The sequence below is a fragment of the Falco cherrug genome, chromosome 6 (genome assembly GCF_023634085.1).
Source record: "Falco cherrug isolate bFalChe1 chromosome 6, bFalChe1.pri, whole genome shotgun sequence".
Taxonomy (NCBI): domain Eukaryota; kingdom Metazoa; phylum Chordata; class Aves; order Falconiformes; family Falconidae; genus Falco; species Falco cherrug.
In genome coordinates, this window is record NC_073702.1 from 1548840 (window position 1) to 1572463 (window position 23624).

A 23624-nucleotide genomic window follows, 5' to 3' on the forward strand; every position below is an offset into this window, starting at 1 on the left:
TTAATGATCTTCTTGCAATAAAAGGAATGAAGCCCCTTACACACTGGGAAGTAACTTATTAAACTTCTCCCTGATACCTAAGATTTCGGCATGGAACAGGCCTTTGGATTTGGATGGAAAGAACTGGAAAAAGCAGTCAGGCAACAAGCAAACCACAGCTGGGCAAAGTGAGGACAGGCGCAGTCCCTGGAGAAGATGCGCTTCACTTAGCACCAAATCAGTGGTGTTGAACATAAAGCCAACTTTGCCAGCAGTTGTGCCTTCCCGTAGGTATGCTTCAAGATGGGATTCCTAGAGGCCATAGTGGACGCCTCTTTCAAAATCATATTGCCAAGCAGAGAGGGAATTAAAACCCAAAGGAAACCATGAATTGCAAACATGACAATAGTGGCCTATTACTGTCATTACCATATCCCAGAAACTGTGAAGATTTCTCTACAAGAAAAAGTAACTCTACAAGAGATTTCTTCCCCCAAATCTTCTCCATGGACATATTAAAGGGAAAAACAGTTCCTTCATTCCTAAAAATGTTACTGAAGTCTTCGGAGAAGTCAAACCTCTGACTAAATTTGAAAGACCCGTGATCTTTTTGCAATTCAGAGCACAGAGTTAGCAGACTTGGATTACACAGGGGTTTTTTGTTTAGATGTTGGCTGGGGTTTTTTTTGGCAGGAGAAAAGAATTTACATCAAACAACTTATTTGACTAGATCTTACGCTGATAATTGCCTTAACTGTGCGCATTATCTACATGATCTCACCTTAGCATTTTTAATTATTTAAAGCACATTAAATATTGCTGGTATCAGCATGATCAGAAGTTACCTTCTTAATAACCATTCTTGTTTGAGTGTAAAGCATTTGATTCCAGCTGCTATGAAAATTTAAACAAGCAAAAGCAATGTTTGCTGACATAAATGGGACAATCTACTTCATAAAGGAATGCTGACCAAATTAAACTACATGTGCCCAACAAAACAATACTATTTCATGCAAGACACTTCATAAGCTTTAATAAAATGAAATTGCTTGGCAGGAATCTGAATTACTGTATTTTACTATATTATTCTAACTTCTACACTGTAGTGCAACACTAAGATTTTTATTTACCCCAATCAACTTTTCATTAGTTTTGATTCTCAGCCTGTAACCCACACGGAAGCTACCTATGTTGCCTCTATATTTGTCCACAGCAAATAATAAAATTTAAATATATCAATGCTAGTACATCTCTAGAAGAATCAATGGGACAGCATCACTACTAAAAGCAACCGACCTTCTAATCAAAATTAGATGCAGACCAATCTAGAAAGGAAAATACTAACTCAGTCTCCGCCACTACAGAAAAGTTTTGTTGCAATCAAAGGGAAGCAGCAACCAGAAAACAAACACATTTTAAGGTAAATAAAAGCCAAAATAAAGCAGTAAAGGTGGTTTCCTTCCCTGTCACCAAATGTATCTCCTGGAATCAAACTGCACCTGAAGCTTTCATTTCAAACAAAGAATAAAGTTTATAAATCTGAAGATTACCGAGAGAAGCCTGAAAACATAATCTAACACCAGACTTACAACTTCTAATGGAAAGCATCTGAATTTATTTGATCACTGATGCATGGGAACTGACTTTCAGCATTTGAATGCTTGAGGCTGACAATGCTAAAATTAAAAGCCATTGAACAAATGGAAGCTATTCATCAATGTCTGGAGCTGGGAACAGAAGCACACTGGCCCAAAAGGTGCTGACTGTCATAAAGATTGCCTGAAGCACCCACCCATTCCCTCCAATGACTAAGCCTAAGGATTCTGCAGATAGATCCAAGGACTAAGAGGATAATTAAATGGTGTTTCATTTCTCCCTTTACCAAATGGCACACACAAGAACCTGGACTTGAATCAGAGGATTTGCAGGGGACAGACTGCTCCTCACCTTGCCAATGAACTGAGCCATTGTATTGTACATGATCCAGCACTCTAAGCACAAACTCACTGCTTCTCCATCTTTGGACAGTAACACATTGAATGCAGCCAAGAAGTGCAGGACTGCATCCAGATGACCTGAGTCACTATAACCAAAGGGTTGATTTCTAGCTTTGGCTGGGTTTGTTCATTTACCTGGCATCACTACAGTCACCCCTACCTAATCAGGAGATACTTGTTCCCTAATAAATAAACAAACAATGCAAAAATAGGTTTGAAAGATTTCTCTCTGCCTTGTAACTCTTAGACCAGACAGTGTTGCCAGTCAGTGAGCAGAGAGAAGCTGCTGCATCACCACTATGACTTGCTTTGCAGCATACGCTCATGTAACTCTGTTATACGTGAAAAACAAATGCAAGCTTTTACCTCTGTATTTATACTGATTCTGAGATATCCAGAAAAAGGCTCTTCCCATCCATTTCCAGGAAAGAAAGAGCACAAACTGCAAACTGAACTAAAAGCTATCTGTTCTTAGGTATTCATAAAGTTCCTTCAGTGAGCACTACTGGCAGTACAAATCTTCTCAGAGATGACTTGAAATCTGATGCAGCAATACTGCTGGAAGTATTTTCCCAATTTACCATTACATATGTGGGGTCTTTGAAGTCCATTTCTCATGGACAGGAAATAAAATTTCTGAATCTGGATTGGAAGTTATCCATCTGCAATTCCTAAAGGACTACCACCTCACCTGCTTTCAACACAGCCCAATGCAGAGGCCTGCAGAAACGCCCAAGTAGTTTCTCAATGTTACCCACACAAAACACTGTACTAATAATACTGCTCTTATAGGCTCTGCTACTTTGTTCAGAGCTAAGTGGGTACCTCTACACAGCACAGTCAACTTCTACATCCTAATAACATGCTTATATGGAAGGTTTCATTCCTTCTGTAAAACACTGTATTTCTTTTTCCTACCATCACAGTCACAAAAACATCTGATATATTGTTATAATATTCCAGCCTACTTGGTTCCAGTAGAACCCTAAACCAAGAGATTCTTTGTGGAGACCCCAAGATTGCTCAAGACAGGTTCCTGCTCCACACAGGGAATAACTGAGGAAGAGGGGCAGCTTTAGGCACGATTTTTATTACCACTTCATCAGCTCAATTTCTAGTCTGAGTTTATCTTTTAAGGCCAGAGACTTTCTTTGGGGCACAAGTGTGGTTGCATGAAAACCACAAAAAAGTTGCAAAGAAGTCAACGTCAACATGAGTTATCAGTTACGAAGATTCTTAGACATTACTTAGTCACAAAAAATAAGCATTAGTATAAAGTAAAAATGAAATACTGATTTGTGGGTTTGGTGTCATTTAACAACCCCTGCTTAGAAAAAGCCTCACAAATACATCCATCCTCCAGCTGCACAGCTGGAAATACTCTGCTCATCTCAGTATTACCTACCTATCACTTTTGTACAGTAATGTTAGACTGAAAAATGCCAAAAATACAAAAGAATAAGGAAAATTAATTACTGAGATTTCTACCTACTACACTGAAGTTAAGTAGTAAAAGAAGAGCTTTCCTTGTGTGAAAAGTTTCATTAGGGGAAATGATTCTTTGCTTTAGCTAACTGCAACATTGTGACTGCAAGATCTAACACTCAGAAACAGGTAGGAAATGTTCTGGGAAATACCTTGTGGGGATTCAAAAGACTTCTAGCAGTATTGAATGCAGTTGCTGCAGATTTTCACCCTTGTCTGAGGCCAGCGCTGATCAAAATCATTGCCTTTGGTTTCCTGAGATAGCTAAAAAGACTGAAAACAGAACATGAAATGTTATGAAATCTGTCCCAGGTTTACAAACAATGGCTTTCAGTATTTGAAAATAACTTGCTCCTTTCTGTACAATCTTCTGCTTTTGTAAACCATGAATAACAGCTCATCTTTTATTTGTTTTCAGTTTCTCACAGAGCCAGTTTGTTGTGATTGTGCTCTCCTACACAAAAGCTGGTCAGGATTTCCAAACACCCTTCTGTTTATTTATGGCAAGCTGCAGTAAAAACATTTGCTTACTCCAATTCAGTGCAAGAATCTGGTAAATAAAAACACTCATTTAACGCCTTTTACCCCCTAGTATGTAAAAGAAAACTAAGCACTTACAATCAGTGTGTCTTTCTCTAATCTGCATATATACAGGACAAAGCAAACGACTGCTCTTTCAAGACAGAAGGGGTACAAGTTCAGCAGCAATGCCGGCTTCTGTACTTCCTTCTCTTGCCTGACCCAGTTTAAGAGTGTATAGAGACTCCTGTGGGGTTGCTTTTTAATTATTTGGGGGGAGTTGTTTTACTTTGTTTTGTTTTCTTAAAGCTTTAAGAGGCATAATGGTGATCCAGTTCCCAGTACACCTCCACAAACAGTGATGCCAGAAAAACACAAGAGTAATAAGCAGGAGGGCAGAGGGATCGCAGGTACCTCAAGCTGTATTGCTACAGAACATCTTGTATCAAACCATGATAGAAAGGCAAGGAGAGACTGATCCACAACTTCCATTCAGTTGTCATCCACCTATCCAGAAAAGGTACATAAAGGATTGTAAACCCATTAGATTGAATGTTCCGATAAAAGTTTTTTTCTTCTGACAGTTTTCGAACATGCGTATCATACGGACAAACAGATGGAAAGCAATCTCAACTGAGAACAGATAAAGGGACACTTTTCTTCAAATAGAAAGTTCTGAATTTACAGCTCAAGTTTTTATTTAACCTTTGCCTACCCTCCTTAATCTGAGATACAATTTTCCATTATCCGGAGAAAAGAACTCTCTTTCAAGAAAAAACATCTAAAAAGAAGATCTTAAATAATTTTTAATCTTTGATCTTTAATTAGGATTAGAAGTAGAATTAGAGAAGAAACAGACAAGCCTTTAGACCTCTGTGCCCTCATCAGGTCTAAGTGAAAAAAACACTTCTGGTTTGGAAGCCTTGTCCTTTTTTCCTCCCTTCCACAGACTGTATCAACTGGCTCTGAAGAAAAAAACCCCAAGCAAATGAGTAACAAAATCCCAGCCTTCACCTCTTTAGATCACCATAGTTTTAAGTGTCCAGTTCTTGGTCTAGTTTGCTATGGGCTACTCGATAATCACATAGCAATCTCTCTCACTGCCTGGGCCAAAGAATAAATAAATCAGAAAATAAAGATGCAGCCTATGAAAATCCATTCCTTGCATTTCCAACAACAATATTCTACATTCACAGTACACAGACCAATGACAGGACAAAATGTAGAAACATAATGAGTAATTCACTGAAGCAATCCGTGCCATGCAAGACACTTCCACTCCCCTTCCCCTGCCACAAATTATTGCCCCAAAGTACAGGAAACACTTGTGTTGCCACCATTCCATTGGCATTACAGCATGAACCCATACTGACATCCCATGATAGCGCCTACATCCAGCCAAAATGCAGACACATGCTCTATCCCACCAGCTCTGCTACATGAGCAGGGGGAGGTGGAAAGCTGGGGGTATTTCTGTCTTAAATGGTCTCAAATTACAAATGACAAGGCTCAGTTACTAGAGCCCCAATTCTCTTCACTTATCCAGTAACACCACTGGCGGGGGGGGGGGGGGGGGGGGGGGGGGGTGGGAGAGGAAATCAGTGCAAGTCCATAGTGCAAGAGCTACTTCTAGTCAGTAAATTCAAATGGCCTGTCTAGCATCTTTCCTCCCTTTAAGGCAGTTCAGAGCTGTACTATGCCAGATTTGGAATTCTTTGGAAACGTGAACAGTTGCAAGCAGCATAAACTACACTAGGTCTGCACATGACTTGTTCTTGTCCTCAGCAACTCTCTTCTGTCATTTGCATGCAAAAATCTAAAGCACGGAATCTGGCTCCATAAAGCCCCTAACATGATGAACCTGATTAAAAGACCTTAAAGAAAATGAATAATCCTAATAAATAATTTTTAAAATATCAAATGCCATGTTTCAAACTGAGTATATACTTGAAGGTCCAGTCACATTGGTACAAGAGAACTTAATCCATTAGGCAGCCAGTCCAGGCTACGTAAACATTTTGGAGTTTGACTTGCTCTCTCTGTAAAACTGAATTCCTACTTCTGATCCACCTCCATTCAGCTATCCTCCCTAAGTAAGCCAACAAAGCACATCCAGTCCTCTTACTTACATTTCAGCAACTCATGTTTTTGCACTTCCATGATTCTGTTTGGAGGATGGAGTACATGCATGAGACTTCATAGTTGCACTGCATCGTTGAATATCCTATGCACTTTCCTAACAAGCAAATACAGCAGTTGCATTTGTATGCAAAAGTCACCACAGATCACAAGAGCTGCAGAGTGTGTTTTAATGTAACCTCAGTGGGAATGAGAAGCTCAGCACAGCAGGCGTATGGCACACTCCAATGCTCTCTGCAGTGCCGATGAACTAAGACCCTGCCAGAAAAGAATCCTGTTCCCTTCCTGTTTGTTTGCCCGGGTTTTGTACTAAAGGAGAAAAAGAGGGGGGGGGGGACGACGACACAAAAAAGTGGGAAGAAAAAGGAAGTTCAGATGAGGAATATACCAAATCCACAAAACAGGTACTGTTATCCCCACTAAAGAAGTTCCATGCTTCAGCCTTTAGCTGAAGATCTCTATTTTGATCTCCACAGTTCACTGCAGTCAAAGTCCCAGTTCCGTTCTGAAAGCATCACCTCCATCCTTTTTGTGTTTTATGCAACTAAAATAAGTCACAGTTTTGAAAGCCTCCTTTCAGTCAAAGTATAACACAGAAAAGAGAAAAAACCACAGAAACCACAGATGTATCCCCTCAAAGGGAGAGCCCTTTGATGCTTTATTATTGCTTTAAAGACATCATTTTAAAATCTGTATTAGATCAAGAAAAAAAATATTCAAAGCCCCTCTCTTCTTATAAATGTAGCTGTTGGGGAAAAAAGGTAACAACAATTCTAGAGAATTTAAAAAATAAACTCAGAAAGAATATGTTCCACATATCCCAATGACATTTCTTCAACCACAGGTTTATCTGTTTTATCTTGACAAGCCAGGTAGTCTCAGTTTAGCTTACAAAGGGCACTAGCCCTTTTACTTTATTTAACCTGAAGTGAAACCTTTCAGTGAAAGCGTTTCAGACATAATAAGGCCATAAGCTTGCTCACTTCCACTTCAAAATTTGTTACTATGTAAGCAATGTTGTTTCCACTTAAACAATCATTTAAAAAAAAAAAAACCAAACAACGACCCCCCCCAAAAAAAAATCCAACCAAGACACACATAAACATACAGGACAGAAATCAAGTCTTACCAACATTGCAGAAATGGACCTCAATCACTCTTAGATATATACCTTCAAAATGAAAGCCCCATTATCCAGACTAGTGATGCTGAGAAACTTTTCCAAGCATATTCTTATTGAAGAGTAGAATGAAAGGCTATACTGGAGGCAACAAGGGGTTAGGATTGAATTGTTAATTGAAGATGTTTAAGCTTAGACTACCAGGGGAAAAAATACACATACACTTTTTTAAGATACATCCCAAGTAAATCACAGCATTCAGGAAAGACACAACAGTAAATTAGGCTGCAACATCACATCTTCTATACTGTCAAAAGCCACAGCTATACATATCATTCTTGTCAGGAAAAATAAAGACAGATGGTTGCATAAAAAGACACTCTTCTGAACAACCATAACCCTTAAGTACTGATGAATCAAAATATTTACATTATCTATCCCCCTATAAAGCACATCCTCTACATTTGAGGTTCTTCTAAACTGCTGTAGCATATTGCTACAGAAATCTTGGCAGAACACGTTCTCAATTTACATAATTGTTTAGAGTAGTCACCTAACTTAAGGGAAAAATCAAACATTCTCACGCGTTATTGATGCTCTGAAGCCTCTGATTTACGTTATTCATAACTGCTTACATATTTTGTTGCTTTGTCACCACAAAGAAATGTCCAACTGCTGATATCAAAGTCAATAGCTTCAAGCTGGCATGAGCACTACTGGAACGTCATTTTTTGAAATGACACCTTTCATTTCTCAAGCCAAAGGAGATGCATATTTGGAAGAATTAGCAACGTACGTAGATGTATAAATACCCATCTGTACTACCCCCATCCCCACAGGGCATCTGCCCTTTCAGTGACTTAGCTGTTCACTGAGAGCATGGAACACAAAAAGTATTCCACTTCAGCTACCCTCTGTGTGCAAAACTTCTCCCCAAGTAAGGAAGTCAAACATTGCTGGTCCACAGCAAGTCTGGTAAGGGACTTCAGTGTTAAATCTTAGCTATGTCCAAGTTTTTCCATACTTAAAAGTGCAACAACAATACAAACTTGATAAAAAAAAAATCATCTTTCCAGTCCCGCTCTTGGCCAGGTTACTCGGCAATCAATAGCACAAAGTTCCTCCATACATGCTCGACATTGCAAAGGCTGGGACATAGGACATAGGCTAGCACCTGCCCAGAACATGCTGCAGCTCCCTTCCGGACTCCATTCAGTTTTCCCCTTTCTATAAAAGTCAGGCAGATTCAGAGCAGCTGGTTCACATGGTAACACCTAGAACCAGGAGTTTCCAAGGTCCCAACATCATTGCTTTGTTTTCTTCTCTTGAAACTACCTCCTAGAGTTGACTCTGGACCCTGGAATTTCCTCACAGACTCAGCAGGAATGCCCCTCAAAAAATCCTCTCATAAGCATGGCTCTTCTCAAATTGAAGGTTCTAACTGTTTAAAGCCCCAAATTTAATCTAAGTCCCACCTGTGAACCAACATTTAAAAAAATAAACAAGTTTTAAAATTGTTTAAAAAACACTGGGAAAAGTGTCTGTTCTTAACTAATTTTCAGTAATCAGAATTTGATAGTAAAATTTCAAAATTCCCTCTGAAATCAAGTTAGTAAAAGCCTGTAAAAAAGCATCCCATCTACAGGTAAATGGGTATATATATAATGTCTTATAGAATGACAGAAGCAACATCAGACCTCCTTTTATCGCACAAGTAGTCAAAAGGCCATCTAGGTCAGAACACAAAGAAGCAAAGATTTAGAAAACACTATGTTAAGGATCCTGCCTCTTTCACTACTCAGTATGATTGTCAGATAATTCAAGAAATTGGGATATACCAGCACAACCAATTAGTAATTTTTCTGGGGAATAAATAAATAATTAAAAATCCATGTTCTAAAAACTGAATAATTTGTTATGGAAACCTCTGCAGTTTTCAGCCTTTTGGCACTATTGGCCTAACTATCTCCAAAAAAAAGATATAAACATTCAAAAACAATGTTCCCCTTCCCCCTACAATCAGTTCTGCGGTAACTGAAGTCCTCAGAGCAGAGAACACCCTGGCAAGTGACATATGAAAATTCCAGATGGATGAGAAATACAAGGATCATTTCTTTACACTAAAAAGAATTAAAATAAGACAACTATGTTGTTACTGTAGGTGAGCATAATTATAGCCGATGATATTTATGTTTGGCTAGTCTCTCCTGATAACACTGTCAACTGTTCTCACCCGAGTGTTTAAATTAATTTCATTTTTCACTTAATTCCCATTTCTAGTCCAGTTTATAATCATCACTTCCCCATACCAGCATGGCATTAAATTACTGTCATTCTTGGCCATTATGTCAATCATATTCCAGTCAGCAGAGTCAATCAAAAATACCACAGTAGTGCCATGAATTTCATATTGAATACACTCCTTTTTGCTGCGTTGCAGAATATGATTATCAGTGTCAGAAGCTACATTATATCAATTTCTGATATTTCAGGCAGAAGCAACACATTCTGACTCAAAAATTGAGATGACAAAAAAAGTAATTGTTTTTAACGAACACTGCATTTTCTCCGGTCAAATCCCACTTGCTTTACTTTGTAAGTACCCACTGAAGAAAAGGCCCACACAAGTCTAAATTTCCATCTGCTACTAATGTTTCAACCATACTTCTTACTGTAAACTGCAAATTTATTGCTCCCCTGAATACAAAGAGAATGACCAGAGGGAAAAAAACAACAACCAAAACCACCTTCCCTGATGTTACTCAAATTTGTTTGTGTGTGCAAATTCAAATCCTGAACCAAATTCACTTTTACAATTAGCAATACAGCTGTTCATGTGCTTCTTACAGGGAAGACAGACTCAAGTATGGTTACAGTAGCTCAGTTAGAAGATCCCAGAGAATCCCGAGTTTGTTGTCCGAGGCAACATTCCACATTATCTGTTCAGGGCCAATTTGAAGTTCAGTGACTTCCAAGCTTTCTTCAAAATAAAAAAACAAAACAAACCTCCATAAATGTAATTTCTGCATAGTCATCTTTACTTTTAGAGCATCACATGGTTTCCTAATGGTAAAGACAATGTTTAATCTCATACTCTGTGTGGTTCATATCACATGCTGATCTATAAAGTGTTAAAGACCACCTCAGTTTCCCTATTAAAACACCCCTTGCATAAAAGGACTTGCTCTCACATGGAATTGAATGCAAGTTATACCTGCAAATCTTAAAAAACTGGATCGTTTTTGAAGAAACCCTGAGGCAACCTCTTCCCCCTTTCAAATATTAGAAGTAGTATTTTCTCCACTTCTGCCAACACCTGCATTTTCTCCCTGCAGGCTTATACAGGAAGTAACAGGGACTTTCGTTGCTCATACACACAATAAAACACAATAGTGGTGGGGTTTTTTTATAAACACTGTAATTGCCTAAAAAAGATCCTCTGCTTAAGACGTGTTAATTGATGTGATAGTATCCTAATAAATCAAGGGCTTACTATTCCCTAATGGTTTGCCAGAGTTCCCATGCTTAGCTTGCGCTTCACACATAACAACTGCAAAGTGCTTTACAGATACAGTCAAATTATTCACAAAATGAAAAGCAGACGAGATGAAAGGAGTTTATCTGGAATACTTTCAAAGTTCAGTAAAAAGTTCTCTCTAATCACTTGTAAACTTGAACAAAGAGATCTGACTAAATAGCAATATATTGGTAGATTTTTAAGCATTCCTGGTAACTATTATTTGTTGAGTGCATCGCTGGATTTCTGTAGGAGCTAGTTAAATAGTAAACTTGATTTTCAGATAAAAACTCTAAAAATTGTTAACATCCCTCAAAGGCCTTGTTGCCCCTGCTAACGGCTTCATGCAGGCAGATCCCAGATCCAAAAGGAATTGGCAAGGCTACAGTAATTCTTTACCCTATGTGCTACAGTTAAGACTGCAGCCTCTGGATCAACTCTTGATTTTTTTCGTGACTGAACGAATGCAGCCGTTAACATTTTGGCAAGTAAACCTAATCCTACCTCGCTTCTGAGACATTTGTAAGGCATTCTTCTACCCCTACAAAACCAGACAAATTTTGTAACAAGCTTAAGAAAAAAACCCAACCATATTCACACTATTTGCCAAGATCAATGCCTGCAGTTTACCTCACCGTGCTAAGTTTTGCAGCTCCATTTCCTTCACGTATTACTGTAGCGTACGGTGCCAATCACACGCTTCCCAGCGTTTGCGTGTGACACTGGTGTCCAGCCGTCAGCCGGACTCTGCCAGGGACCATCCGGCCGAGCCGGGTTCGCTCCCGCGCTCCGCGCCCACCCCCCGCCCATGCCCAGGGGGACTGGCGGCACCGAGACACCTGCGACCTGCAGCATGGCAGGAACCCGTGATTTTCTGGTAGAATCGCTCCGGATTGCTTCAGATGGTGCATTTAGCACCGAGAACCAAACCTTTCCCCACACTGAGCCAGGTATTCAGCCACCTGCACAGTATCTTTTGAAATCCCCAAGGCTGCAGATACAATCTTCCAGCAATCAAGGTGCCCAGCTCCTCTCCAGCTGGGAGCCTTCGCCTATTTAAACACCGGAGAGGAGCAAAAGCTTAGTTTTGTCACTCAAACGAGTAGCTCCAAGTGTGGATACACGACAAGAACAGCCCGTAGTAAGTAAGGAGGCGCATTTCAGCGCCCGTTTCGAGGCTGTTCTAAGGAACCGTCACAAACCGACCGCCCGGAGCACGTCCGCGCACAGCCCCCGGAGGGAGCGGAACTCACCGAGCCCCGCAGCCACCTCCCAGGCTCCGGTTCGCCCTTCCCCGACACCCCCTTCCCCCCGCCGCCTCCGGAGTTACGCTGAGCCGAGGGCCGGCGGGACCGCTGAGGCGGGCGCCGGCCGTTACCCGGGGACGCCCCAGCGGTCGGAGCTGCCGTTTGAACCGTCTCCCCGGCAACGGGGACACTCGCCCGCCCCTCAGTAACCCCCCCCGCCGCCACCACCACCACCACCACCACCACCACCACCACCACCACCCCCCCTCCGGCAGCGGTGCCGAGAGGCCTCGCCCCGCCGCCCCGGTCCCGGTTAGGTAACGGCGGCAGCCAAGCACCGCCTCAGGCCCGGCCGCTCGCTCACCTCGCGGCAGGTGCCGGGGCCACGCACGACGGTGGCGCCGCCTTCCCGCCCCGCTCCGACGGCAGCGGGGGAGAAGCCGCGGGGAAGGAGCTCCGGCGCCGCAGACCCGCTGTCCCGGCCGTGCGGCTCCGGTGCCGGAGCAGGAGGAGCTTCCCTGCCCCGCCCCGCCCAGTGCGCAGCGGCGGCCCGGCCGGCAGGGCCGCACCTGCCGGAGGAGGGGCCGGGCCTGGGGCGGGCCGCGGGATCGTGTCGCCTGTTCCCGGGGCACTTCTGAGGTGCTGCGGGGCCGCAGTGTCCCGGGAAGCGGCGGCAGCCGGCAGCGCCCCCGGCTTGCCGCCCGCCGGGGCCGCGGCCCAGCGGGAGGGCTGGACGGGTTAGGCCCGGCCGAGCCCTTAAGTAGCGCTAACTTTGCAGGCAGCGCACCTGAGCGGCGGCGGCACCGCAGGGACAGCGGGGCCGGGAGCGCTGCCAGCCGCAGGAGTTTGGAAGGAGGATTTTAGGACGAGTATGGCTGGAAAGAGAGCCATACCCTCCAAAAGGGCAGGCCCACTGCAGGGTCAGGGCCTGAGCCTACATCCTAGGATATGAAAGCATCAGTGCTTCATTATCCTATTAAGGATTTGATGTGGCTTTTTAAAAACCTTATTGCAAGAGTGACGAGGGACACCTCTCTGAGGTAGAACTGCTGCACACAGGCGTGCTGCCGTTGTGTAATTTTCCAGATGCTGCCTTTGCAGGGACACAGTAGCCAGCTTTGCAACAAGGCTCAGGAACAGGGCTTTTCTTTCAGCCTCGCCTCATGGAACTGGGAGGTGCTGGGAGCTGTTCCTCCCCCTTTGTCTGAGCCCATTATTGTGAAAAACGTTCAGGAGAGTTAAAAAAGAAATCTAATTATTAGTGAGCCACTCATTTTACAAGGCTGGACAGTGCTTTAATGTGTAGGAGGAAATACTATTTTGAGAATTGCAGGGGGCAGCTCTAGTTTTGAGCAGAGTCTGCATCTTGCTACTGGATTTTCTTCGGAGTCAGTTCCTGTTTTCTGGTCTTTACCATTAATACAAAACCAGGCGACCCCAAAAATCTCTGCCTCCATCTGCAATATACCTCCATATTAAATTTTACCTACATGTCACATCAGAGGAGTTCAAGCCTTTTCCAAATTACAATTCCCTAAAATATTTTTCAGAGGGTAAGCTGTTAGTTAAGCTCCTGACAGATGAGTAGTTCTGTTGTAGGGTATCCACAAAACACGTCTAGAAATACCACAATTGCTCATCTGCAGAGCAGACAGTTAAAACTGGAAAGTTAGTTCAGAGGGGGCACAGCACCAGATGCTGTATATGGTGCCTTTTGTGTAGTAATGCAAAGCTTCTCTAAGCTTCAAGCAGGTTGGTGCTGATGCAGTGCAATACTAGGCAGAGGCCCATTTCTATTTCAAAACAGAGGCATAAAGACAGGCCCACCACTTCATATCAGGTCCGGTTACCTCATGCGCAACACAAACCTGATGTGGCTACGTTACCTTTTGTCCCAGGGCTATTTTGATCAGCGCTGGCTTTTTTGCTGCAGCGCACAGTGTGGACATGACAAGATAAGTGAGGAGCAGAGCCTCGCTATACTCAGATACTTCTGAGCCACCATAACTAGAAACTTGGCAGGAACTGGCGTGCGCAGTTGCAGGAGGTACAGTGCAGGTGGCTGAGGTGAGCAGAATGGGAGCAGCAGGCAGCGGCTGAAGCTTGAGGGTCTGCAAAAGCATTATGGGATAGTCAGCGCTCTGCTTCTTTCTCTGAAAGATTGGCCTTAAGATGGCCAGCATGGCCTACTTGTGCTGACAGGGAAGTGGCTACATAAAGAATGCGAGAGGCAAGAACAGCTAGGTGGTGGTGTGCTGCAGGCCTTTTAATGCCTCAGGATGTAAAGCGGGTGCGTATACTTTTGTAGACTGTGATCAGGCAAGCAAAGAAGTTAGAGTCTGCGCTGGAGGAGTCACTGACAACTGCTATGTTGTTGTTGGGTGTTGCTGCATTTTGGATGAAGTTACTATGGGTACAACTGTACAGTGATCATTTATGGCCAAACTGGTATTGGGAAGGCCTTCACAATTTAAGAGGAGCCCCAATGAAGAACATGCTTGGGAAGAGGTTTTACTACCAGGCACAATACCTTGTATTGAATATTAGAAAAACACAAAAAGATTGACACTGATTATTTTTTTTTCCTGGAAATCTGTAATGAAGAGCTTTTTGATCTTCTGAATCCTATTCCCAGTGCTGCAGAAAGAATGCAGATGTTTGATGATCCCATAAACAAGACAGGTGTAAATGTGAAAAGCTTGGAAAAAATGCTTGTACACAACAAAAATAAAACCTACCAAATCTTGAAAAGATGTACAGCAAAAAGAATTACTGCATCTACTTACATGAACGCATATTCCAGTTGATTGTACTCTGTGTTTTCAGTTACCAACCATATGAAAGAAAGCAGAGCAGATGGACAAGAGCTTGTTAGAACTAGGAAGATAAGCTCGATTGACCTTGCAGGAAGTAAAAACACTTCAGTTCAGGGCAGCTGATAAAAGAGCTTGTGACGCTGGAAATACCAAGTAGTCTGTTCTGCCTGATGATGGAGTTATTACTGCTGTTGTAGAAGGAGACACAGAATCTTTTCAGAATCTCTTGGAGAACAACGAAGAACATCAATAATTGTCAGAGTTTCTCATGCATCTATAAATCCTGAGAAAACATTGAGTACCCTGGCATACGCTCACGGAGCAAAGAACATAATGAAGCCTGAAGTTAACCAGCAGCTGCCAAAAAGAGCTATTGTTAAGGAAGATACTGAAGAGATGGAGCATCTAAAAGGAAACCTCACTGCTGCACAAGAGTAAAATGCAATCTATATTTTCATTTAAAATTCATGAAGCCCCTTAAAGGAAAGTTGACAGTTCTGGAAGAACAAGTTGCAGCATATATGGAAATCGTCAGCACCATGGAAGAAGTGAAAACAATCACTAAACCATTCACAATCAATAAAAGTGAACCTTAGTAACGAAAACAGATCTGCAAATCAAGCACAGAGAACTGAAAGAAGCACAGACAGATTTGCAAGAAACCATGGTTCCTCTGGCTGAGGAAGAATATGTGGTGTCAGTTTTGGAAAACACCAAAAAAAGAAAAACCTCATGGCACAGATAGCCATTTGGTTAGTAGTGTTAATACAAAGATGTATCTGTGCCCAACTGGATCATTAGAAGACTGTTGAGCAACACAATGCTATCGTTCAAATCCATTTGCAGGAGAAATTAATATTCTGTTCAATAACATACAAGATTCAGTTAGTGAGAACAGTCTGAAGCAGCAACAGGTGTTGACATCTTATGCATATTTTATAGGTGGCCTCCTATATAAATCCACCAGTTGTTCAGCAGCTGATGTGCTTGCATTAGTTGTATCAGTGTCTTTTGCCTGTTAAAAAATTAACTTTCTTATATGACTGAAAAAAATATTAGAAAATATGACAGCCATTTGCTAGTAAAGCTGAGCTGCTGAGGTTGACTGGGGAGCATACATATGGATCAGGGAGAACATTTTATACCTTGACACCAATGGTGGAACTTGTCCTGGAACTAAACTGTCAGTTTCAGAATAACATGAGGAATTTTCTGCTGTGGCTGAGATGGAGGGCCATAAAAAGAAATTAATACCTTCTTCAGAGATCTCTGTCTCATTCTGAAAAAATTACAGGAAGAGACAGTCAGTGTTTTTTCTCAGCTGTAAAATACCTTAAGAATTTAAGAGAAGTGGAAGTATTAAAGTTGGTATATACAAAGAACTCAAATGAATTAGTGTCCTTGCTGCCAAGCCAGCTGGACCTGCTGGCACAGGGGATACAGAACTTAGCTGGCACACTGTCAAAAAATGGAAGTTTGAAGACTACCATCACTGCTGGGCAAGAAAATGTTTACCTGGAAACAATGGACCTAGTCAGCAGTAAAACTTCTCCTTCAAAACAAATTTATTGCATCTCTGGATAACTTCTTTCAAGAGCTCAAGGACATAAATGGTGAAAACAAGAAAATGCTGGTGGAATCCATTGTTCTCAGCACCTTCTTAGCAATCTCACAAATGTGTCTCAGGGTACTAGTAAATGGAGAGAATTTGAAACTGTTCAGACAGTTAGCTTTATGGATCAGTACAAGTCCTTCAGCAATGAGAAACAGCAGCTTCAGTGTTTACTATAGAAAACAGAAGGTTTATGATTGAGATCAGTATTTTGTATTGGATATTTCTTTCTGCATTACATTGCAGTACCTGTGGTTTGGAACTACCACACTGTACAAACAGATCCTACAATAGCTTTTATTATATGCATATCAAGAATACAAACAGTCTTTTGTGTTCAAAGATCCTTGACATACTGCTGGCACTAAAACAAACTGATGATTTTAAAAGCATTGCAGGTCACCCATGAAAGCTACAAATTGACAGCCTACACTGACCTTAAAAAAAGAAAGAGTATGTCATGTTGCTGCCAGCCACGTTCAGGGTCTCCAAATCTGTGCTCTCATTTAGAGGCCTGACTGAATGACTGCAAAAAAAAGATTCTATCAATTTCCAATATGTGCTCACTAAAAGCCAGTCAATAAGTAAGAACTTAATCAAAGAATGGAATTGCCCTATAGATACTGGAAGCTGGGAGGTAGACAGCAAACAGTTCTGTGTAATGGGGAAATGCAATGGATTTATGTATTATATACAGCTCTCAGGAACAACAGGGAATTGTGGCTTGCAGCGTTTACAAAGTGCTTGACTGTTACAGAAACATTATCCATAAATACAGACTTGTCAGGCTTTTTTATTCTAGATATAAAAAAGCTTATATTGCTACAAATATACTCCCCTAGATATTTTTTATAAGTCTGACTTTAGAGATTGGCATTCATGTAATTTCTTTATCACTGCAACATATGGCAGTCTTTATTGCTGCCAAAACATGGCCATGTTTCAGCCTCAGAGTACAGCTGTGTTGAACTTAAAACTGAGACTGTTTTCAAACATAGATACAGAATTTTCTGTTACTCCTTCTGACACCATAAAGGAAAAGTAAATTCAAAATTCCAGTCCCTGGAACCTCTGTGAACACTACAGTGCCTAGTGGTTCCAGCCATGCTAGGAAGTGGGTTTCCCTTCTAGTTGTTGAATAACATCTAAAATGCTAACTAACCACTAGTATGTCAGGATCATGTATCACTCAGCTAGCCACATTGAAAACTTCTTCAGTTCAGATCCCAGTATAGATCTGCAGGATTCTGAATCTTATGGCGATTTATGGTGAGTTTCCCACATAACCACAAGTTATAGCAATCTCTGTTCCTGTGCAATCAATTTTTCTGCAAACCTTCTGTTCTCAGCAGCTCTTTACAACTCATCCATACTTAACCCATCATTTCCTCTTACTGATTTGCCTGGCTAAAGTGCTGTACTGGTGCGTGTTATCTCAAGTGTTCTGAAAATTAGCCAGATAAACACAGCCAAATCCTAGCTACATTTGAAAGTATACCAAGCGCCACTATTTTGATTAAAATCAGAATAATATCAAACACTACACTAAGTTTTGAGCAGTTTGCTCAGCTGAGCATTTTCCAGATTACAGGGCAGTACCACAAGCATCTAAAGCAAACAAACAGAATAAACGTCCAACATTAAAAAAAGGAAGACAAAATAATAACTGCAATCTCATTCTCTAACCTTGCAACTAGGGTTAGAAGAAAACCCGTAAGTGCCTCGGGTTTTCTGCTTATTGGTGGAGCTGACGAACACTAATTGTATGACAGCACCTGCTTAGAGAAACCCAGTGGGCAAAATGAAACAGGTAAGGGAACAACTATATATAACGGCTGTAACACTGGAGTTGTCTACGTTACTGATTTGACCTGGCTCTTTCATTTGGAACAGGTTTAGTCAGATGAGGTGACATTCCCTATAGGAGGAAGGAAGCTTTCTGATGGGTACCAGGGTGCATAAGATCCTGTTTTGAACCTTGCAATGCTTCCTCTGTTATGCATGTTGTTCTGAATAAAGCTCCAGATTCAACCTTTAAAATTTACAGAAAGGGAAAAAGGAACTGGAGGTTAGACAAGAAATTACAGCTCTCTAAGGAATCCATATAGTACTGTGGGCACGTAAACTGCTGGCCACTGGAAGTGAACAATTTTTTTTATTCCTCCATCTTCCTTTAGATCTCCCCTACTCTCAAACAACAGTTGAGCATGGCTTAGCCTGAGGCTGCTTTAAACAAAATCGTTCTCCACTTCTGAACTGTTGAAATCAAAATAGTCTGGCACGTTAGATGTGACAATCCACAGCTTTTATTTCTGTGAAGTAGGAGGTGTATTCCTAACACAGAGCAATCATATTTTACTGCCAGTACTCTGAAAATGTGGTTGCTGCATTTAGCATGTGGCTGCTGCAAGAGAGGCTGGAGGCTCCAATGTACGAGAAGTTCCTTGACCAGATGCAAGGGATCATGTATGGCTGGCAAAGGAAGAGCAGGGGTACAGCCTTGGGGAAAACAGTCAGGAGGAAAAGGGAGAGAGACCACGCACTCCTGCAGTGCTGCTTCCACTGTGATGGATGAGCTTGTATATACAATGCTTTATTGAGCCTGGTGCAAGCCTTGGCACCATCAGTCTCTTAACAAAAGCATAGGACTCAGTGTAGAGCACTTTGCACGCCTTTGTTTTCAAAACCAGTGTACCTAAGGAACCACAGCCTCTCCAGATCACTCTTCCTGCAGCTTTTTCGTACATTGAGGTCCTTCCTACAAGGGAAAGTAGCATGGAGATAGCGAAGAGCCAAAAGAATGACTGAATGTTTTCTGCACTTTTAATTCTGGGACCATTAGACAACCAATTATCTCCCTGATAAGAATAAGAGGGAGGATGCAGATGTCAGAAACTGAGGGAGAGCTCATATAAGTAACTTACTGACCTTTGTCTGCAGAACCAAAGGACTTTCTATTTTCCCTTCCACGATTAAAGCTGGCAGAGCTGACCTCACTGTGCTGCCTTCAAAAGCCTGAAGTAACACAAAGTTTTGAGCCACTGGCTGCAGGTCCCCTCCATTAAGAAAGAAGCGGGAGCTACACAAAGGACCTTATCGGAGGCAAGCTCTAGAGCCTGAAATGGCATCCAAATTACCTGAATATCTAATCTAGCAGAAAATTTGCCACAGTCTAGAATGTTCATTACAAACAAAATAATTATGCACACCAGTAGTTCCTTTCTCCTAGTTTAATAAAATGATTTTTAATTCTTTAATCATAAAGCCCTGTAAGTTAGAACATCTGAAGACTAGCAGAACAAGAAGTAGCAGGCACACATTAGAAACACAGCATGTGACAGAAATACAAGCCTGTGTAGCACATTGGCTTTAGCCTTCCTTAACCTGGGTCTACTCACTTTCTAGGCACCACCTTGAGAATAGTTGATTCCATAACTGTATCAAGGAGTTCCAGTTTTTTGCCATGCAAAAGCACTTGCAGACATCGGTTATTGTAGGCTGCTGCACCGTGAACTTACGGTTTTGGGTTTACTAAGTTTTAAGTTACTTCTGCAAATCCTACCAGCCTTTCAGCCTTTTCAGTGTGTGTTCTAACAGTTCTCTGTGTTTTTTAGAGCATTACTGAAGGTCCTGTATGGCTTCATGTTGTCAGAGAATGAATTCATAAACTGTTACAGGAAGAGCTAGGTAGATTCCCAAAATACTGATTACTGTAGATACCAGTGATATAAGGTCTCAGCTTATTCCAGCACCTCAGTGTCTGAGTCCCCTGCACCTTGCCAGCTTTTGTGCACTGGAAACAGAAGATATTCTAGTTGACACAGTCACTAGATAGATGGAAACCTTATTTTCTGAAAGCCTGCTATTTTCATGTGCATGGCTGGTGCTGTTAAGTCAGTGGAGAAGAGCTTTCATAATCATGCTGGTGACACAAGCATGGCTGTACTAGGTCAGACCAAAGGTTCAGCTAACACAGTATGACTGAACCCTCACAGGTTGACTTTCCAGTGCTTAATTCTTTACTTAAGGAACAGCTGAAATCTGGAGTAGCTAGTTTTCTAACAAAAGTCTGTTCTTCTAATAGGATGTAATTTTTCATCAAGCAACTAACTGGTGATAGAAGGTGAATGCAATTTCCACATGTATGCAAATTAGCTTACTTTGGATGTCGTGAAAATGCCAGCAGGGATAGGGAGCATGCTGGTTGTAAAATATATCCTTTTGCCCAAGCTTACTAGTACATTTTGTCTTTTGCCATTCTTGACGTTACCTAGCCATGGAAGTTATCTGAATACTGCAAAAGCCACTCTAGCAGATCGCTGTATAGTTGCCCCAAAAATGGGAAATCCAGGCATAGTTCTCTGAAGGGCCCGTGCTTGCTTCCTCAACAATTTGTTCGACTGGTTAGGCTGCATGCATGGTGGTCTGTAATACCTTCTGCCATTTGGATTGTGATGAAAAACAAGAAACAGTGCTCTATACACCAAATACTACATAGATTGCTTACTCCATATGGCACAAGATTTGCCTTATCTTGAGATAAGATTTAGGTATACTAAATGCTACTCTATTCAGTATGTGTGGGAGTAGTTACGTATATGTGTATTTGGAGCTGAACTTCTGTAATTCAAGGATTTTTACAAGTACACTAGTCCAGAACACAATATATCTCTTTTTATCACTCCAAAACAATCAAAGAGATTTTATATTAAAAAAAAAACCAACACAAAAACCCCCAAAAAAACAAACCACCAAAACCCAAACCTCACACAACATCACCAACAAGCCTAACCCTGAATGGAATATTTGATGGGTTCACAGATCGACAGTTAACATTTATCTGGAGTTCAGGTTAAGTCTGTTGAGCTCATTTTGGACATAGAGACCTGCACGCATGGCACTTAAACCTCAAAATTAGAGTACTCCTAATGAGTTCTCTTTAAGTCAACAAACAGTACATATGGAAACATATTTTGTATCAACTAGTCTAACATAGTCAAGAAGAGTCAAGACAAGCTTTTGGATGCTCAGTTCTTCCACTACTCATCTAGGCTCCATAAAATCAGCCTAGAGTTTCCAATAGAAGACACCGACTGCAAGAGCTTATAGGAAATACTTTTTTGGAGACAGCACTCGTCTTTTACTGAGGAACCCCAGTTCAGGATCTTCTCTTCAGGAGAGGAAATAAATCATTTTTTTAGGATTCAGGCTCTAGATATGCCCTCTAATACCATATCCAAAAGACCTAAACAAGGCTTATTTTAGAGGGATCAGAGGATATGGAAATCCCAGTACGTTGGCATATAAGAGATGAATGACAACAGCATGATGAAGAACACTCACCAAGATATGAGAGGAATTTGGCATTTCTGATACATGGTGCGTGCTAGAGGAAGGTAATTTTAGTCCCCAAAGGTTAGAATATAAGAGATTGTTCAGTCTGTTTAATGTAGATACTTCATATAGTCAGTAGGACGAAGATTTCTAGCACATCAGTTAGAAGTCCTTCTCTCTTCACTGACAAATTAGGAGACATAACATCCCTGCCTTGGATACCAAAGTCTTAAAATCCCTCAGCCACTTTCTGGATTATGATTGTACTTGAGGATGACATATGTGCTATGCTGCTTACTCACCCTTTTAAACAAGGGGTATCTGCAAAAAAAAATGAATGAAATATTAAGCAGCAATTGAGTGGTGGCTTTCAGGGTCACCAATCCGGACTTACTTATGCTCCCTCTAAATCCCATTTAGGCCCCTAAGTCCTCTGTTATAGATGGTTCTTGGTCTTCCATAGCTGTGTCTGCATTTGTCACCATGTAAAAAGTGTATAAAGTACCCTCATACCTGTAAGGTTCTGTAAAATTGAACACACAGAAATTGCAAGGACTGTACTAACAGAGCCACCTAAGTGTCTTAAGATGTGGACACGATGGTATGGCTTTTGAGTAACCCAAAGTGGAAAATATAGCTTGTATTCTTGTGATTCTGCTTGTTACAGTTCATACCTTTATGTTACTAAAAAAGAATTGAAAATGCAACCGGATTAGGATGCAGACAAGTCTGAGTTCCTTATTTAAATTTAAAATCTTTTGCTGACATAGATATCTTGGTTGGGATTGCAAAAATAACCACAACACAACCCAATCATAATAATTTAGCATAGCTGTAATGAAAAAATGGTACTGAAATGGCAATTATACCTAAGGCAAAAAATGCTACTTTATCAGCACACTTCATTTTACTGTGTTCTGATAAATGGCAATGATAGTAGTATCACAGCACATAGCTATGCTGTTGTATCTTCAGCAGTTTTTAGGCTAACCTGGCCAAACTTGTACTGAAATTGAGGAGTGCTTACATAGGTTACTAACAGCATTTGCATGTGACTGCAGTAACTTATCAGCTGTGGGTATGTAACAGTATGGACAAAAAGCAGTAATAAAGATTTATATGTATTGATGTGGACTTCATGTGCTAACTGACCTGAGGGCCAAAGAATGCTCCTTGACCTATTTTATTTGGTAGTATATAACACCAATTTATAACCAGCTGCTTTGTGTTTTCAAACAGAAAACTTTTTTTTTAAAAAAAAAAAACAACATGAATGGTCTTCTGCACAGACAGTGAGTTCAGCTGGCTTACCTTGCAGGCAGAGGAGCCCTTCTTGCAAGGGGGTTGATGGGTGGCTACTAGCAGAAGGATTCTCCTTTAGAGACAATGCACCATTAGACTGCAGCCTTAGATTGCTCCTGGTAAGGACACAAAAAGACACTTGAAAGTAATTTCAGGATGATGCATTCCACTCTGGCAACCAGGCACCTTGTGCACATTGCCTGCTCAGATAGATATCAAGTCTTAACAGCACAAGAGACACTAAAAGGCAGACTGCATCTGACTTTCAAGAGATGTACCTTTGATGCATGAAAAAGTCTAAATCCTATTTAATTTTAGTAGCAGTGATAACCTAGTTCCATTCCAGCTACAAATACTGTTGGTTTTTGTTGGGTTTTTTCGTTGGTTGGTTTTTTTGTTTTTTTTTTATAATATCTGAAATCACAGCAGTCATTGCTTGAATCATTCACCAGAATGACAAACCTGGAGTGGAAGTTGAACAATCTGGTCTGAAGCCAGGAGGGCTGAGAGTTGTCAGGAGGGGTAGCTCTGTACATCTGAGAGGAAGAGACAAAAAG

General features: G+C 41.3%; 1 protein-coding gene and 1 pseudogene across 5 annotated transcripts in view; one reads left to right on the top strand and one right to left on the bottom strand.

Annotated features, from left to right (window-relative positions):
* The window catches only part of KLHL32 (kelch like family member 32), a 129363-nt gene extending 116847 nt beyond the window's left edge, over window positions 1-12516 (bottom strand). For 4 of the 5 annotated variants that reach the window (XM_055714698.1, XM_055714699.1, XM_055714696.1 and 1 more), the window contains exon 1: window positions 12368-12516. The gene's annotated coding sequence lies outside the window, so the exon portion shown is untranslated. Of the gene's footprint in view, window positions 1-3613; window positions 3724-12367 lie in introns of those variants that run through there. The other variant, XM_055714697.1, reaches the window with a different exon arrangement.
* Window positions 379-15841, top strand: LOC114014954 (kinesin-like protein KIF11; annotated as a pseudogene).
* Window positions 15842-23624: the final 7783 nt, after the last annotated feature.